We start from the raw sequence: 18,450 nt of genomic DNA on the forward strand, positions 1-18,450 counted from the left end.
ACATCATCGTCAATCAAAACCGTGTGTGTGTGTGTGTGTGTGTGCGTGCCCTAGCTACATTGTCAATCAGAACCTCCGAATCACTCCTCTGTATAGTCCATGCTGGGAAGCAGCATAGCCCATGGGAAGCAGCGTGACCTAGTGGCAAGGGCATGGGCTTGGAAGTCATAAGTCGTGTGTTCTAATCCCTGCTCTGCCACTTGTCTGCTGTGTCACCTTGGGCAAGTCACTTAACTTCTCTGTGCCTCAGTTACCTCATCTGTAAAATGGGGATTAAGAGAGTGAAGCTCATGTGGGACAGAGACTGTGTCCAAGCTGATTACCTTGTACCTAACATCACTTAGAATAGTACTTGGCACACAGTAAGTGCTTAACAAAATTATTATGGATCCTGACTACCTACTCTATTAATAATAATAATGTTGGTATTGTGTGTTGGTGAATTCTGATCACTCTTTTCTCTTCCACTTTGAAGATGAAGGTTCCAAGATAATAGAATATGCCATTAGCAGTCTCAGAACACTGCTGATCGATAAGAATTAGTCAATGACTTCATACTATTAACCTTTTATTTTCTGAATTGAGTTTTCTTAATTGATCTCAATCAATATTCTAGCACTCCATGTCATACCCTGATAAAAATAAGCAAGCCATGGTAAAAGTTAAGAAAACCCTTGTGGCTTCATGCAGCTCATGAAGCTCCCTTGCCCCACAAAAATAGAGTAAAACTCTATTAAGAAAGACTAGACAAAAACCTACCCAGGGCACTACAAGGTGCCAAAGTCTTGCTCTTGGCAGACACAACTCTTCTCTGTGCTCCCATGTTTGCAAATCATTTTTATGGGTCTGTCTCCCTGCAGCAGATTGTAAACTCCTTGAGGGTAGGTATAAAGGATCTCTTTCACTTGTACTCTCCCAAGCACTTAGTCCAAGCTGCCTCCTCTCCCTCCTTCCTGGTGTCAGCTGTCTGCTGAAAACTCAGAGGGGTACCTCTGCCTCCTGTGTCCATAATATCCCCTAAATGAATTCTCCAACTGATTAATGAAAGATGGGCAAAATTCTCAGGGAAGCCAATCAACAATCTGGATAAATTCACTCACATAGTTATAGGCCTGAAATAATCTCTTGGGAGCATACATGATTTCACATACTGTGGAAGGTAATATTACAAAACTCCTGATCTCCTCTTTCCTTCTGAAAAAGCCTTGACAGTGATCATCCATGATACATTACCAGAGAGATGTGAACAGCAGCCAGGATCAGAGGCACATACATTAGCACATTGCCACCAAGGACAATGATTTAAGGTTAGCCTGTTGTAGTCTTTCACTACCTATAAAGCACCATTTTCTAAAATATTATTATTAACTATGAAGATGGCAATGATCTCCATATTTTTATATCTGCCCTGGGCAATTGGAGAAATATTTGAGATGGGGAGACATGGACCTGGGTAAGATCTAATGATAATAATAATAATAACAATAACGATGATGATGATGTGGCAGAGTTGAGCAGTAGGAAAAAAATAGAGGCTTCAAACTGTGCATGGGGGCTCTCGTAATTGGAAGAGTCAATGGCTATATGATTCCAGCAAATAGCCTCCCTTGAGGAGAAGACTGATTGTCCTGTATTTCTACAGCAGCTCACCAGGACTAAGCAGGCTTCCCTTTGCATATTATTGGTGCCAGCCCAATGAGGTAGAAAATTGCATCGTGTCATTTAATTTCCCAATCTTTGTTTTCATTGTATTAATCTTTTAGCTTTGCTTCACTTTATAATTTGAAGGCTCAGCAAGGAGCAAACCAAATGGAAATTCAGCTTACTTTTGCGTCTAGCTGAATATGTTCAGTGCCGTTTCAGGAAGTTTAATTCTATAGAATAGTGACCCAGAATAATAATCATCTGGTTCGTCATGCAGACATATTAGCATTTAAGGCAGCCTTGAAACTCATGGGAAATATGCCCAGAAACCATTATTCTTCCACTAGATTGTAAGCTTCTTGAGGGGAGAAACCGAGGGTACTAACACGATTGGTTTCTCCAAAGCCCTAGTACATCCCTTTGCCCACAGTAGACTGCAAGCTCCTTTAAGGCAGGGATCATGTCTATGAACTCTGTTCTACTCTCCCAAGGCACTCAATCACAGATGAATGAAATGCATACCCTGCGTGCCCTTGGCCCTCCCTCAATGGCTGAGGAACTCTCCATCTGTGCCCAGCATCCTCCAGGCTACCCGGGCTGGGAATAAAAGGGGCTGCTGGGTTTCTTGGACCTTACCTCCATCTCTTCACACTTTTCCCCATTCCTCTGGGACTAAGAGCAGCACCTGCAACGTGAGACCTCACACAACTTGGGGAAAGTTAGTGGTTCCAGTAACCATTGCTGTGGACTTTGAATCAGGAGTAGAATCTCTGCTCCTCTAGCCACAACTCTCTACTTTGTGTATTAAATATTTGTCCTTGTCTCTTACACTGTTTTAGTGTTTCAGTGCTCCCAGTGTTTCATTCAAGCATATTTACTGAGCACTTACTGTGTGCAGAACACTGTACTAAGCAGTTGGGTGAGTACAACAATAGACATATTCCCTGCCCACAACAAGCTTACAGACTGTCTCCAGTCTTCTCCCTACTCCTCTCACCCACATTTATAGATTATGAGCCCTTAGAGGTACAAGGCCTATGTCTAATTCCCACCAGTAAATTTTTCCAGAGCTTAGCTCAGTTCTTTGTGCATAGTAAGCATTTAATTAACACTATTACTACTACTACAACAATCAATTGATTGAATTGATGGGATTGATTGAATTGATTGAGGAAGGAATGAACTTCACCATCCAGACAGAGTTGAAGGTTCTGGCAGCTGTTTGGATCAGCTGCAGGGCTTTTTTGGAAAACACTCAAGTTTTCGTACAAGTCACTCAAATAACCTCAGACTGAACCTTTAAAAAAAGACCTTGCACTGGAACAGGGGAATCTTTCAGAGAAATTCCCCAACTTCCTCTGCTTCTCAAAAAGGTCATCTGTTTATCAGTCATCACGCCAGAACCATATCAATTATGAATTTAAATGAGTTTTATGGAGATGTATGGCCTAGTCAGAAGAGCTCAATTCTGGGAGTGAAAGGGCCCAGATTGTGATCCTAGTTCTTCCACTTGTCTACGTGACCTTGGGCAAGTCACTTCACTGTGCCACAGTTACCTCCTGTAAAATGGAGATTTAATCCTACTCCCTCATGTACTGTGAGCCCCATGTAGGACAGGGACTGTGTCCAACCTTATTACCTTGTAGCTACCCCAGAGCTTAGAGTAGTGCTTGACACTTAGTAAGCTCTTAAAATAATAATAATAATAATGTTGCCATTTGCCTTGAGGAGACAGAATGGCACTACAAAGGCAAAGAGCCCTAATTTCATTCTTTGGCAGAGATATCACTTCTGTAAATGGAGCACAAAAAAGAGATAATAATAATAGTAGTATTTATTAAGTGCTTATTAGCTGCCAAATACTGTGCTAAGCACTGGAGAAGATCCAAGATAATCAAATTTGACAGCCTCTGCCCCACACACATTTAGTCTAAGGAGTAGGAAGTCATGGGACAATTATCTTTCTTTTCCTAAGGGTATGGAGGCATCAAATATTTCATTTGAGTGACACGATTTTTCTCTTTCCTATGTAGTTCTTACAAAAACAGAGAAATAGACATCCTCTCATCCTGAAATTTCCAGGAGTCCATTCCAGATCACTGAAAAACAGAGTTTCCCAGATTCCTTCATGGCAATGCCAAAGCTACAAAACAGGACCTAAGTCAGTTCTCTTGAGACTTCCACTGTTTTTCATTGAATTCAAAATGAGTCATCACTGTTACATAAAGAACTGGTCTTATGGAAGTGTCAAATCTAGGTTTCATTTGTCAAGAAACTCAACCTGTTCCTAACAGCTTATTTAAAATCCTCGGATAGAGGGTTTCTGTCATCCAATGTGACATGGTATAAATTTATAGAACCTATTTTTCGCACAAGGGTAGAGATGCCTGGGGAAGTTAATTGCTTGCACTTTGTGCTAACTGACAAGCCAGTAACTCGCTTGCATATTTGCTGAATATTTAATCACAGAGCTGAAGGAGATAAGAAGGAAATATGCATCATCAAGGCATCCATAATGAAAATATCAGACAATAATGAGTTATAAAGTTCATTTTTAAGTTTTCCCCATGTCCTTATATTTGCTAATAGTCTTTACAAAACAATCATCTGCTTTTATAGATATGTTAAACTAAATGCAAATGAGATTTGATAGGCTTTAGTAGTCACAGACCTGCAGTGAACTTATTCTTGGGCAATATGTTGCAGATGGTATAGAGAAAACTCCTCTCAGTTCGGGAAAAGCTAATTCACTGAAGGTTCCCAGGAGGAGAGTGACCATGGCTTTTAAGAGGAGTCATATTTGCCATTCCATTCATTTGAAATCGCACACTCTCACAAAACCTCACTTGGAGGAAAATTCTGGTGGTAGAACATTGATCAATGCCATGAACTCAAATTATTTCTTCCAACAATGCAGCAGCATGCTATATGCACACAGGTTCACTCTCCCGGATGAACAATCCCAAATTCTGGCGAAAAAGTATAGTGAAAATACACCTTCTGGCAGAACTGAGATATTTACCTATTTAATATTATTGATTGGATATTCTTTTATCATTGGAAAGCAGCATGGCCTAGTGGAAAAAACATGAGCCTGAGAGTCAGGTTCTAATTGTGGCTCTGCCATTTGCTTGATGTGTGACCCCGGGCAAGTCACTTCACTTCTCTGTGCCCCAAATTCCCTCAGTTGTAAAATGGGGAATCAATACTCCCTCCTTCTTAGACTGTTAACCCCAGCTGGGGCAGGGACTCTGACGAACTGATGAACTTGAAAACTAACCCAGTGCTTAAACAGTACATGTCACATAATATGCACTGAAAAAATCATAAATATAAAATTATTGGCATGAGGAACTCTAAACCCCTTCCTCTTAAATCTAGGGTAATGTTTCCAAAAGAGCATGCTTTGGGGCGGATCAGTAGATTAATCTCTCCTTTTTGCATTGAAGCAAAACATAACTAGTTTTGTGTACTCAGAAAATTGGCTCATGCTGGGGCAATAGTCTATTTACCTTTTCTTTTAATCCCTTTATGCCCTCTGAAAATTAAATTTGTCTATGATGTTCAATCATACAAATAACACAAGAAAAATCACTACTACCTACTTTTTGAGAAGAATAGCTAACACTACGTGTACTACCAACCTAACATATGAATTTGAAATTGGAATAATTTTAATACTGATACTTGTAAATGGTGCCGCATTACCTATTGGGCACCATTTACAAGTATCAGTATTAAAATTATTCCAATTTCAAATTCATATGTTAGGTTGGTAGTATATAATTGCTACTCACATTTGTGTTATAAGTTGATGGGTTTTTTAAACAGAGATACATACATTTCTAAATCAAATATGCATATTTTCCTAAAATTAACAACCATTAAAGTCATAAGTGGGATAAAACGGGAAAGGAATAAAACAACAGAATCCCAAAATTTAGTCAGACAACAGGGAATAATTTCAAAGGTGAAGAGATAATATATTTATCCTTTGCAGAGGCCTTAAGGTAAGTCTATTGATAGTATTCATCGAGTGCACACTCAATGTACCGCACTTTAATGAGTGCTTGAGCATGTACAAACAAATAATTATTAGTCTTAAGGGAAGACTGTTCCTAAAATTAATCACAGTAGGGGAAAACAATTGAGTATGAGATAAAAATCATAGCATCTCTATAGTCTACTATTGATCAAATCTCTGTCATTTACCTGACTGGAAGATTTAAAAAAAACAAAAACCAACTCTCTAGAATTATGGATATGGTGGTTTCTGGTTAAAATCTAGATAAAGAAAAGGTTTAAAAGATGGAGGGTTAAAATGGGGTTAAAGCTTGTAAAACCCTTCTTAGCAAATTAAATCAGGCTCTTCCTAAATAACCTTCACAGTCACAAGAGAAACCTGTCAAAACCAACAATCAATCAGGGGTATATATTGAGTGCTTACTCAACAGAGTTACATAACAGAGCTGGTAGACATGTTCCCTGCCTACAGGAAGCTCACAGTCAAGAGGGTGAGATAGACATTCATATGTAAATAATATAAATTAATTACAGATATGTACATAAGTGTTGTGGGACAGAGGTGAAAAAAGGGTGCAAACCAAGTGCAATTCAAGAACACTGAATAGTTCTCAGATTCATGTGTAAAAAATCTGTCCAAAGGTCACCTGTCAAATCCCCTTAAGGTATTTTCCCAGAGCTTCTCAAAAGAGGTTCCAAACCTTGAGGTTTCTGGGTCTGAGTAACTGAAGGGAGGAGGAGAAGACTCTCAAATTACATCCAGAAGAGCGCTGCTGAGAGGCTCGAAAATCTTTAAATCCCTCTTCCCTTCACTTACCGTTCCTTAACCCAGATTTAAATTTCCTGTCCCATCCTTCCCTGATTTTTACCCAGCATCCATTTGCCCTTATGATCTTCCTCATGGAACAACTCTTCTCCCTCCTACTTAGACAGTGAGCCTCATGTGAGCTTTAGGGACTATATACAACCTGATAAACTTGGATCTACCCCGTTGCTTACAAATGCACTTTTCTATTGTAGTTGTTAAATGCTTACTGTGTGCCAGTCACTTATGCTTGAAATAATAATAATTTTTATTATATTTGTTAAGCACTTACTATATGCCAAACACTGTTCTAGGTACTGAGGTAGACACAAGTTAATCAGGTCAGACACAGTCGCTGTCTCTCATGGGGCACAAAATCTAAGTAGGAGGGAGAACAGCATTGAATCTCTATTTTTCAGATGAGGAAACTGAGGCACAGAGAAATGACGTTACTTGCCCAAGGTTATACTGCACGCACAGCAAATAGTAAGCCCTTAACAAATAAGAGAATAATAAGTATTAATTGTATTATTTTGTGTGGTAGTATTATCAAAGTTACTAGAACCCTGTTCCTGGGAATTCTGCATTTCTAGAGAGTAGAAAGTCCTGTTCATCTTTAAGTGGTTTAAATTGGATTATGAAACTCTAGAAGTAACTTGTGTAGATGGTGCAGGTAAAGAATATCATTAACTTCAAAGGTTGTCTATAAACCAATTTTCAAGGGAACAGTAATACATATCATCTGGTAGGTTATTTATTAATTTTTAATATGTGCTTCATCAGTTTGGGCCAACAAATGAGAAATGGATTGCTTTAGAGTTGGGATGAAAAATTTATACTGCACTATGGCTATTGGTATACAATAGCTTTTTGAGAAACATTAATAGTAAATTGAATGGAAATATAATGCTGAAATGGATATGGAAGTGCTCAATAGGACATTTCTGTTGAAATATGAAACGCTAAAGGAAGTTAGTACTATAGCAATGATTTGTGATTAGTCCTAGTTTTGTTTTTTTTGGTGATGGTGGTGTTTCTTTTGTTGGGCTTGGGAGTCAGAGGTCATGGTTCTAGTCCCTGCTCTGCCACTTGTCAGCTTTGTGACTGTGGACAAGTCACTTAACTTCTCTGTGCCTCAGTTACCTCATCTGTAAAATGGGGATTAACTGAGAGCCTCAGATGGGACAACCTGATTACCCTGTATCTACCCCAGCACTTAGAACAGTGCTCTGCACATAAGAAGCGCTTAACAAATACCAACATTATTTTTTTAGCATGTCAAGCACAGCTCCAAGCACTGGGGTAGCTCCAAGTTAATCAGGTCAGATGCAGTCTTTGTCCCACATGGGGCTCAAAGTCAGATAGGAGGAAGAACAGATATGGAATTCCCATTTAACAGTTGAGGAAACTGAGGTACAGAGAGGTTATGTGACTTGCCCAAAGTCACAAAATAAGCTAGTGGCAGAGTAGAACTAAAATCCAGGTCCTCTGGTGCCCAGGCCCATCCTTTACCCACTAGGCCACACTGTTCATCTCAGCATGTATAGTTTTACCGTATTCTTCAATTCAACACAAGAGGAGCAACGTGGCCTAGTGGATAGAGCATAGGCCTGGGAGTTAGAAGGACCTGGTTCTAATGCTGGATCCACCACTTCTCTGCTGTGTGACCTTGAGCAAGTCATTTCACTTCTCTGTGCCTTGGTTCTCCCATCTGTAAAATGGGAATTGAGATTGTGTGCCCCATGTGGGACAGGAACTGTGTCCAACCTGATTATCTTGTATCTACCCAAGAGGTTAGAACAGTGCCTGGAACATAGTAAGCACTTAAATACAATAAAAAAAAACCCCATAAACAACATGCATTGGAATGAAATTACAATTGAACTGGCAACCCTGTGTTTATTTTCTTTTTTAAAGAAACTCTATGGGCATGGGCAACTAGGCCTAATCCTGATGCTCCTCTATTAGAATCTCACTCCCTGGGCACCCAGCCCACTACCCCATTTGACCACATGTTCAGGTGTAAACAGGACACAAATAACTAAGGCCAGATTCCCTCTTTCTCCTTTCCCACTCAGAGGAACAGTTTGCATACGAACTGAGTAGTCAGATCCACTGGGGCGAACGAACTAGAAATGCCTGGTGAGATCCTTGGTCTATGAAGAGCACAGTTTTCAGCTCATTTCCTCCAGTGGAAGATTTCCTTCCCTGATGAAATGAGTTTGGAGAGTCAATTGCCCTAAGTACCTCCCAGCATGCCTCACCACACCCACAGCCCACATCTTCATATCTGGAAGCTTATGTATAAATTTGAAACAGAACAATGGGCCTTTTTTTCCCCCCATTAGCCTTACCTGAGCCCTTGCTAATGAAGAGGGCCACTTTCTTCTTCTCTCCTAATATCCTGGAGTTTCACCAGCAGTAAATCATTTCACCACAAGATTGGGACAGGAGGTGGGGCATGAGCAGAGAGAAGTGCATTAGTGTTCTCCTCACAAAGTGTTACTGTTCTACGATTAAGCATTTCTAAGGCCCTGGTTTTTTGGGAAACACTTTTCCATCATTTTTATCCTCCAAAGCGTAGTGAAGTGGGCTATCTACACCTGTTTCCACAGTGAAGGAACTCAGGCATGGAGAGGTGAAGAGAATTGCCAAGGTCAAAGAGAAAAATAGAGGGGAATGCAGACCAGGAAGAAGAGTTTCTGGCTGCTTGCTCAGCCTTTGAACCACACTGCCTCCCCTGCAATTGATGAAAAGAAGGATGATGATGAAATGCTTTGAAAACTCCAGAGTGAAGATACTCTGTCAGGGGAAGGTAGCACAATTGGACTGCAGCCTCTGTCATTCTCTAAAAGCCTCCCGCATGGCTCTTTGGTCAAAATGTGGAATATTCACCCCAAGACCTCATTAAAGATATTCCAGTACAAGAGGACTAGTAGGTGACTATTTCATTTCAGCTTCACTGTGGCTTGCAATTCACTCTACCTATTGTGATTGATATGGAAGGAGCTGAGACCTTGAGTCCCTGTTCTTTGCCATGTGGAATTAATACCAGACACATAACTATTCCAATGAGATAGTTGTGCTCTGCACCTATTCTTTCAAAATTGGAATTCATTCACTGTGTCCCCTCAAAAAACCTGCCCATGGTTATAGCCACATAAAGTCATCTCATCCATGTCTTTGCAGAAATAACTGTGGTATCTATTTTTCTGGATTTTTAATTCCCACTGCCACATTTCTGCTATTCCCAGTTGGCTGTATAACCACCACCCCTACCTTTTACATTCAAATTTCAGCCTGTCTTCTTCCTTTTCCTGATGGCTCTCTTCCTTTATAATTTTTTCTTAAAGAAATAATCCTACCTTGCCCTCTCCCATTGGACAGCATTAGAAAATGGCCAAGGGGACATTTCTCCCACTGCTTTTCTGAAGGCCAGAATACGAGCCTCTACACCTGTAGTCCGGCCTGGCCTGAGCTACCCACCAAAATAATGCAGAAGCTAGAACCAGTGGCTTCCCAGCCCAAACTCCTGTTGTCTGGACTCTGGAAGAATTGCACTTGGCCTCAAGTGTACCAATAATTTACAAGTATAGGGTTGGACTTAGACACCCAACATGATCTGCTGATAACATGATCTTCTCCTCTGTGAGGTCCTCCCTGATTGATTTTCTTCTCCCCAGGAACTTTTCCTCAGTTCCCACTCCCTTCCGCATCACCATGACTCGCTCCCTTTGCTCTTCACCCCCCTCCCCGCCCACAGTACTTATGTATATATGATGATGGTGGTAATTGTTAAGCACTTACTATGTGCCAAGCACTGTTCTACGCTTTGGGGTAGATACAAGGTAATCAGGTTGTCCCACGTGGGGCTCACAGTCTTAATCCCCATTTTACAGATGAGGTAACAGAGGCACAGAGAAGAAGAGCCTTGCCCAGAGTCACACAGCTGACAAGTGGTAGAGCAGGGACTAGAACCCACAACCTCTGACTTCCAAGCCTGTGCTCTTGCCACTTTGTGTTGATGCCTGTTTACTTGTATTGATGTCTGTCTCCCTCTTAGCCCATTTTGGGCAGGGATTGACTCTCTTTATTGCTGAAATGTACTTTCCAAGCCCTTAGTATAATGGTCTGTACACAGTAAGTGCTCAATAAATATGATTGGATTAATGAACTCTCTCAATCCACTCCTTATGCAGTCACGGTGACCTGCCACTCTTTGGCATACACAGCTTTTAACCTTACTGTTTAAGCACTCATTAATACACATCCATCTTTATGTACTTGTTATAACCAGATGCAACAATGCCTAGTGGAAAGACCACGAGTCTGGTAGTCAGAGAACCTGGGTTCTAAACCTGGCTCCGCTGCTTGTCTGCTGTGTGACCTTGGGCAAATCCTTTAACTTCTCTGTGTCTAATCTGTAAAATGGGGAATAAGACCGTGAGACTCACGTGGGACATGGACTGTGTCCAATCTGTTTTGCACCTACTGCAGTGCCTAGCGCAGTGCATGGCAAACAGTAAGAATTGAAATTCCATTACAAAAATATGTAGCTCCTTTATTCCCTCCACAAAAAAAGAATACTAATATTTAAGAGTTCACTATGTGCCAAGTACTGTACTAAAGGATGGGATAGATAATAGATAGAGAAGCAGCATGGCTCAGTGGAAAGAGCACGGGCTTTGGAGTCAGAGGTCATGAGTTCGAATCTCAGCTCTGCCACTTGTCAGCTGTGTGACTGTGGACAAGTCACTTAACTTCTCTGTGCCTCAGTTCCCTCATCTGTAAAATGGGGATGAAGACTGTGAGCCCCACGTGGGACAACCTGATTCCCCTGTGTCTACTCCAGCGCTTAGAACAGTGCTCGGCACATAGTAAGCGCTTAACCTATACCAACATTATTATTATTATTAATCTGTATAATGCTCTATACACAGTAAGCACCAAATACCACTGATTAACTGATTACAGAAATCACATTTACTGATACTTTATCAAAGGGAAAAAAGAGAGAGCACTTTATAATGGGTTCTTCACAGGGGACAATTCTATTGAGGGAGAGTTTCTTAGCCTTGGAATGAGAGCTCTCTATACTGGGAAACAGCATGGCCTAGTGGAAAGTGCATGGAATTGGGAGTCAGAGGACGTGGGTTCTAACCCCGGCTCCATCACATGTCTGCTGTGTGAACTTGGGCAAGTCGCTTCTCTTCTCTGTGCCTGTTACCTCATCTGTAAAATGGGGATTAAGACTGTTAGCCCCATGTGAGACAGGGACTATGTCCAACCTCATTACCTTGTATCTACCCCAGCTCTTAGAATAGTGCCTGTCACTTAAATACCACAATTATTATTATATCAATTATTATTATTATTGGGACTCCACATGGTTCTGGGCTGTTATGCTCCCTATTTGGCCTTCAACAGCAGCGTTAAAGCATCATAACTTCATCATCCTCATCCCACAAGGCCAAGGCACACAAGCACACTCCCACACCCTCACCCTCTTCATGTATTTGTCACAGACCCAGGAATTCAGAATGAAAAGAAGGCATGAAGAAAAGTATTTTCACGACTGCTTTCCTAACTCTGGTCCAGTCCAAAGGTCAGAAGCAAAATCGGCACTTGGCAGCACTGGGCAAATTAATCCAATCACCTCAGCCACCTTCCACAGACTGGAGGCACTGATTTAATAAGAGATGTGCAAGGTTGGTACCCAGAACTCAAAACAGACCAACTGGAGAAGTGACATTTGAGTGGAACTTGAAGTTGGAAAACTATTACCAGCTGGGGTTCTGCAGAGATCAATACTGGATCCCATTTTGTCCTGCAAAGAGATGGAACAATGGCCTCGGGAAGAAACATTTCAATTCTGCTGTTAATACTAAATCGGGAGAGACAGCAAATAATGAGAAACAATGCAGGCAGATAAAAAGGGTTTTAGGTGTTTCAAGTACCCACACAGCTAATAAATGCAAATGAAGTTCAATTCAGATAAGCACAGAATTATGAGTCGGGGAGCAAAGAATAAAAGGGAGGACTATCTGCTTAGTGGAAATGAGTTACACTATACTAACTTAGAAAGAGCTCTGGGGAATTATTTGGAAGAAATCCCGAAAACCTTCAGTCTGCTCTGCAGCTGTGGAGAGGAAACAGGGTGATAGGCCAGAGGGACCTCCCACAGGCACTGACCAGATCTTGCTCCAGTTTGGACCGAAGGGCACCTTGCCAGAGAGAGTCAAAGAGACATCTAGAGAAAAATTACAAACTGTCTAAAATGTCACAGCGGGGACCCCAGTCAAGCCCTCCTCACTGATTTGGACCTGAACTAGAGCTTCTTGGTTTCCCTGGAGTTAGCAGAATGCTTAGGATTCCTTTCCCCCTTTTATCACTTTCAAGCTGCCTAGATTGTTACAGAAGAATTTCCACAAGACACTGCAATCACTCCTCCCTGCAGGGGCCATCCATTATGAGAGCCTACGAGACACTTTTTCTTCAACCTCCTTCGGAGACCAGCTCCCCGCCCCCCAGCCCAGTGTGCTCTGCACACAGCGGGCACTCAGGAAAACTGGCCAACTGCCTTACAAAAACGAAATGATTCCCTCAGGCATACTTGAAGGGTTTTTCCTGGAACTCCTTACCTGTATCTCAATCAGCAAACTCAGTCGACAGGTCAGGAGAAGGACTCACGCCTTCTGAATTTCCACGGGATGGACCGTTACCATGAGAAGTAGTGTGACCTGATGGGAGAGCATAGGAGCAGGAGTCAGGAGCTCAGCCACTAGCCTGCTGTGTAACCTTGGACAAGTCACTTAACCTCTCTCCCTCTCAGACCACGAGACCTATGGGGACAGGAATGATCATGATGATGATCTGATTATCCTTGTCTTCTCCAGCACTTAGTAGAGTGCTTTGACACATAAATCAGCACTTAAATACTGTCATCATTATTGCAGCAAGTCACTCCGCAGGAAAGGGGAAATCATTCATAAGATCCTCCTTTTCCAAAAGATGTTTTGAAGCTTCTAACCAGGGGTTTCTGTACATATGGGCAGAGAATTTAGCTACAGCCCTCCTGCTGCCATGTTCCCCTTAGCTGAGTGACCTTAGGTAAGTCACTTCACTTTTTTGTGTCTCAGTTACCAAATCTCTAAAATGGGGATTAAGACCAGCACTTAGTACAGTGCCTGGTACATAGTAACTGCTTAAATACCATAATTATTACTATTAATCATAGGCACATAAAGATTCAATATTTGTTTGTCCCTCTAGACTGTATGGTCCTTGGGAGCAGGAAATGAGCCTACCAACTCTATTGTATTGTACTCATGAGCTTAGTGCAGTACTCTGCACAAAGTAGGTGCTCAACAAATATCACAATGTTTCATCTGGTGCACAGTTAGGTTTTTCAAGATTTCAGGACTATGATGACTGTGGCCACTTTCATGGCCTCAACAGCACCCTTGAGGCTGCCCCAAAACTGCACCCAGCATCTGCAAGGCACTCAATAAACACTACTGATTTATTGCAGCTGCTCCTCCTGGCTCCCAGAAGCCCTCATCAACGTTGCCTTTGCACCCCTGTGGCTCTCCCTACTACTCCCTGCTGGCATCACGTGGGAATTGTCCAGGGCAGCCAAGGCTTGAGGAAAGAGATGCTGTAGTTGTACTTCAAATTGTTCTTTGGAAATATATCCTTCTTAAATTATACTACCAGGGCTCACTAGAGTGTCAGTCTTACACCAAAAGCTTACAGTAAAAAATCTGTATTTGTCTCCTCTTTTAGGGGGAAAACTCCTTGTGAGCAGGAAACATGTCACTTCCTTATTCTGTATTTCTCAAGCACCTAATATAATGAAATGTTCAAGCGGGTGCTCAAGAAATAGTACCACCATAGTGGTACTCTGGTTGATCAGTAAATTATATTTAAAAAGTACTTGCTCTGTATAGAAGTATAATAGAGTTATAAGTATAACAGAGTTAGTTCTATATGAAATGTGCCCTCAAGGAGCTTACAATCTAGCTGGGAAAATGGACACTAAAATAAGGGGGATGGAATAGAATATAAAGATATATATCTAAGTGAAATGGGTGCTTAGGTGCTGGGTGATGAAGAAATGCCTAAGTGGCAGTCAGGAAAGGATAGGGTGTAGAAGGTGAGAAATGCATCAGGGAAACCTCTTGGAGGAGATGTGATTTTAGAAAGGTCTTGAAAAGAGAGTTCCAGGCAAAAAAGGAATAGCAATAGGTTGGTGATGAGAGATGAGAATAAAGCACAGTGAATAGGTTGGCTTCAGAGGAGTGAGTTGTGTAAACTGGGATGTAGAGGGAGAGGGACAGGAAAAAGAAGTGTGGAAGAAACCTTGCCTTGAAGCTGATGATATGAAGTTTCTGCTGATCTGGGGAGGAATGGGCACTCTATGGAGATTTCTGAGGACTGGGGGAGACGTGTGCAAAATGATGTTATAGAAAAATGATCCTCAGAGTAAAGACTGTCAGACCTAAATCAGTTTTGCCATTTCCCCAACCCTGATTCTTGGCATGCTTAGACACTTCACTAGAACACTGCAAAAGGCTATCATAATCTCTAGGTAAACATAATTCTGATCAAAAGAGACAGCTCCTAAACAGTGTCTGTCGCTCGATGTCAGCAGCTAAACTCTGCAAAGAAGGTCTTCTTGACCACAGCAACCATAGGGATATAACCCTTGGTGAGTCTGAAGAGGCATCTTTGCTCTGTGGACAAGTTCCCAATAGAGGAGACAGGAATTTCAGCACTGGAAGACTTTGCTGCCTTTCCCTGCATTCTCTGTCATTAGTCTGAATAGTCACAAAAGGGGACTGGCTGATTAAACAAAATGTTTTAATTCCAAAGCATATCCATCCAGGATGAAAATTAATTCACATATCAACCTTTCTTTAGAATCAGCATGGCCTAAGGGTGGGGGGGAGGGGGGAATAAAAAAGAAATTAAAAAGCTGGCAAGCAGAAGACCTAGGCTCTAATCCTGGCTCTGACACATACCTGGCATGTGACCTTGGTTAAGTCACTTAATTTCTCTGTGCCTCAGTTTCCTCTTCTGTAAAATGGAGAGGAAATACCTGTTCTCCTCAGGGAATGCCATTCACTCCAAACTACTACTAATCAGAATAAGTGTGGTGTTTGTTAAGCACCTACTAAGTATCAAGGTCCATATGAAGTCCTGGGGTAGATACAAAATAAGCAGATCAGACATACTCCCTGTCTCACATGGGACTTAAGTCCAAGGAGGAAGAAAACAAATGAGTATTTATTTCCCATTTAATGGAAAAAGAAACTGACACAGAGAGAGAAGTGAAGTAATTTACCCAAGGTGACAGCATACAAGTGGCAGAAGTGGAATTAGAACCCAGGTCTTCTGACTCCTCTAGACTGTAAACTCGCTATGGGCAGGGAATGTGTCTGTTTATTGTTATATTACACTCTCCCAAGCACTTAGTACAGTGCTCAGTAGTGCTCGATACATAAAACTGAATGAAAGACTCCCACTAGGCCACGCTGCTTCTCCCCAAGTCCCCTTTCATCTACCCTCTCCAAGTACTTTATCTACTGTATTCATTCATTCAATAGTATTTATTGAGCGCTTACTATGTGCAGAGCACTGTACTAAGCGCTTGGAATGAACAAGTCGGCAACAGATAGAGACAGGCCCTGCCGTTTGACGGGCTTACAATCTAATCGGGGGAGACGGACAGACAAGAACAATGGCAATAAATAGAGTCAAGGGGAAGAACATCTTTTACTTTACTGAGCCCTCAGTTCCCACAGAGGTCCAGAATTATTATCCCAAGTTTCCACAGAGGTCCAGAATTATTATTCCAATTTTACACATGGAGAAACAAATACAAAAGGGTTAAACCTTCCATTCCCTCACCTTTGCCAAGTGGGGAACTATACATTCCATCACATTCTCTGCTTCCTAAAATTTACACCTATTTTATTAACATCAACATATATTACATTTTTTAATGTTAGGGGAAACAGGCTTATTGAAAGAATAATCCATTCTTTCCACGCCATTAGACAAGACAGCTGAAATGCTTGAGCACATTTTCAAGCCAAATGACCATTAGTGTCATTTTCTTCTCATCTGCAACACTCAAGCTGTCATTTACCCGTCTTCTGAAAACAGGCATCCGGATCGGTGGGCAAACTAGTTTGCAGGAAGAGCGGAACTGAGATACTGGATTCACCATCAGTCCAGGGCCAAGGCTCCTTGTTCTACAATGCCCTATTTGTATTCCTACTCCCCTTCAAAAGAAACACCCTGTTGAATCCCTGGGTGACCCCCAAATTGTGCTTTCCAGAATTTGGGAAAACATCTGCCCTCAGAGCTAGCCAGATTTAAACTCCTTGAGAGCAAGGATCAAATCTTCTGTCTATTGTACCCTCCCAAGCGCTGAGCACAGTGTTTTCAAACACTTAGCACTATAAGCTCCTTGAGAAGAGGCATCGTGTCTACTAACTCTACTGCACTCTCCCAAGCAGTGTGGGGAAGCAGCTATGGCTCACTGGAAAGAGCACAAGCCTCAGAGTCAAAGTGCCACATTTCTATCCTGGCTCCACCACTTGTCTGCTGTGTGTCCTTGGCCTCACTTCCTCATCTGTAAAATAGGGATTAAATCCTCCTCCCTCCAGCTTAGACTGTGAGCCTTGTGTGGGAAGGGACTGTGACCAACTTGATTACCTTGCTATTTACCCCACTACTTCGTACGTGTGCCTAGCACATAGTAAGCACTTGAAGGCTCTAGTACAGTGTTCTGCACAGAAAGGAAATGCTCAATAAATACTACGGATTGATCAAAAAGCCTTACTACCATCATCTCATTCAGATAATTTTGGAACTAGGTACAGACCCCAAGTCTCAAGAAGTGGATTGCAGAGAAAAGCCAGACCCCTTCTTCCCAGTTCTCACTTCCCTGTCTTGTCTTATGCTGTTCAGTCATCTCCAACCCACAGAGACGCCATGGACACATCTCTCCCAGAACACCCCACCTCCATCTGAAATCATTCTAGTAGTGTACCCATAGAGTTTTCTTGGTAAAAATACAGAAGTGGTTTACCATTGTTTCCTTACATGCAGTTAACTTGAGTCTCCACTCTTGATTCTCTCCCATGCCACTGCTGCCCAGCACAGATGAGTTTTGGCTTGTAGCAGATTGACTTCCACTTGCTAGCCACTGCCCAAACTAGGAAGGGAATGGGTATGCTCTGCTTGACTCTCCCTCCCATAGTGGAGACTGGTGGAGCACTGGAAACTCTCCAGGTGTGACCCTGAGAGGGACATCACTTCCTAACCAATCCTAAATGGAAGAGCTGTGTGCACAGCACTATATTAAGTGCTTGGAAGAGTACAATGGAATAATTCAATAGTATTTATTTAATAAGACATGGACTCCTAAGTCAAGGAGTTCCCAAATACAAAGGGTGGCTGTTCAATGTGTGTGACATGGAGCTTAAATCAAGGAAATTCTCCTGGAAAAGGTAGGATTTAGGAGCACTTCAAAGAAGGGGAGAACTTAGGTCTGGCAGATTCCTACAAAGTCACACTTGCCCTTTCTTCAAGTCTGCCAGACCACAGCCCTCTCCATCTCTAAAGACCTCCTAAAATCGCTGCTCCCCAAGGAAGGCTTTCCCAATCAGCCTTCAATAACTTATTACTATTACTGTATTTGTAAAGTGCTCACCATGTGTCAAGTACTGTTCTAAGAGTTGGGGTAATCAGGTCAGATGCAATCCCTGTCTCATGTGGGGTTCATAGTCTAAGTAGGAGGAAGAACAGGTATTGAATCCCCATTTTACAGTTGAAGAAACTGAGGTACAAAAAAAATTAAGTGACACAGCAGACAAGTGAGAGTCAGGATTAGAATACAGGTCCTCTGACTCCAAGACTCGTGATCTTTCCACTAGGCCACTTTGCTTCTCTCCCAGATGCTTAGC

The 18,450-nt window shown here is 41.9% G+C and overlaps 1 long non-coding RNA gene across 4 annotated transcripts in view; it reads right to left on the minus strand.

Annotated features, from left to right (window-relative positions):
• The window catches only part of LOC120639016, a 69,320-nt gene that overhangs the window by 44,875 nt on the left and 5,995 nt on the right, over positions 1 to 18,450 (minus strand). For all 4 annotated transcript variants that reach the window (XR_005661117.1, XR_005661119.1, XR_005661120.1 and 1 more), the window contains one exon: positions 13,114 to 13,212. This is a non-coding gene — a long non-coding RNA (uncharacterized LOC120639016). The remainder of the gene's footprint in view (positions 1 to 13,113; positions 13,213 to 18,450) is intronic.

The sequence above is a fragment of the Ornithorhynchus anatinus genome, chromosome 19 (assembly GCF_004115215.2).
Source record: "Ornithorhynchus anatinus isolate Pmale09 chromosome 19, mOrnAna1.pri.v4, whole genome shotgun sequence".
NCBI lineage: Eukaryota > Metazoa > Chordata > Mammalia > Monotremata > Ornithorhynchidae > Ornithorhynchus > Ornithorhynchus anatinus.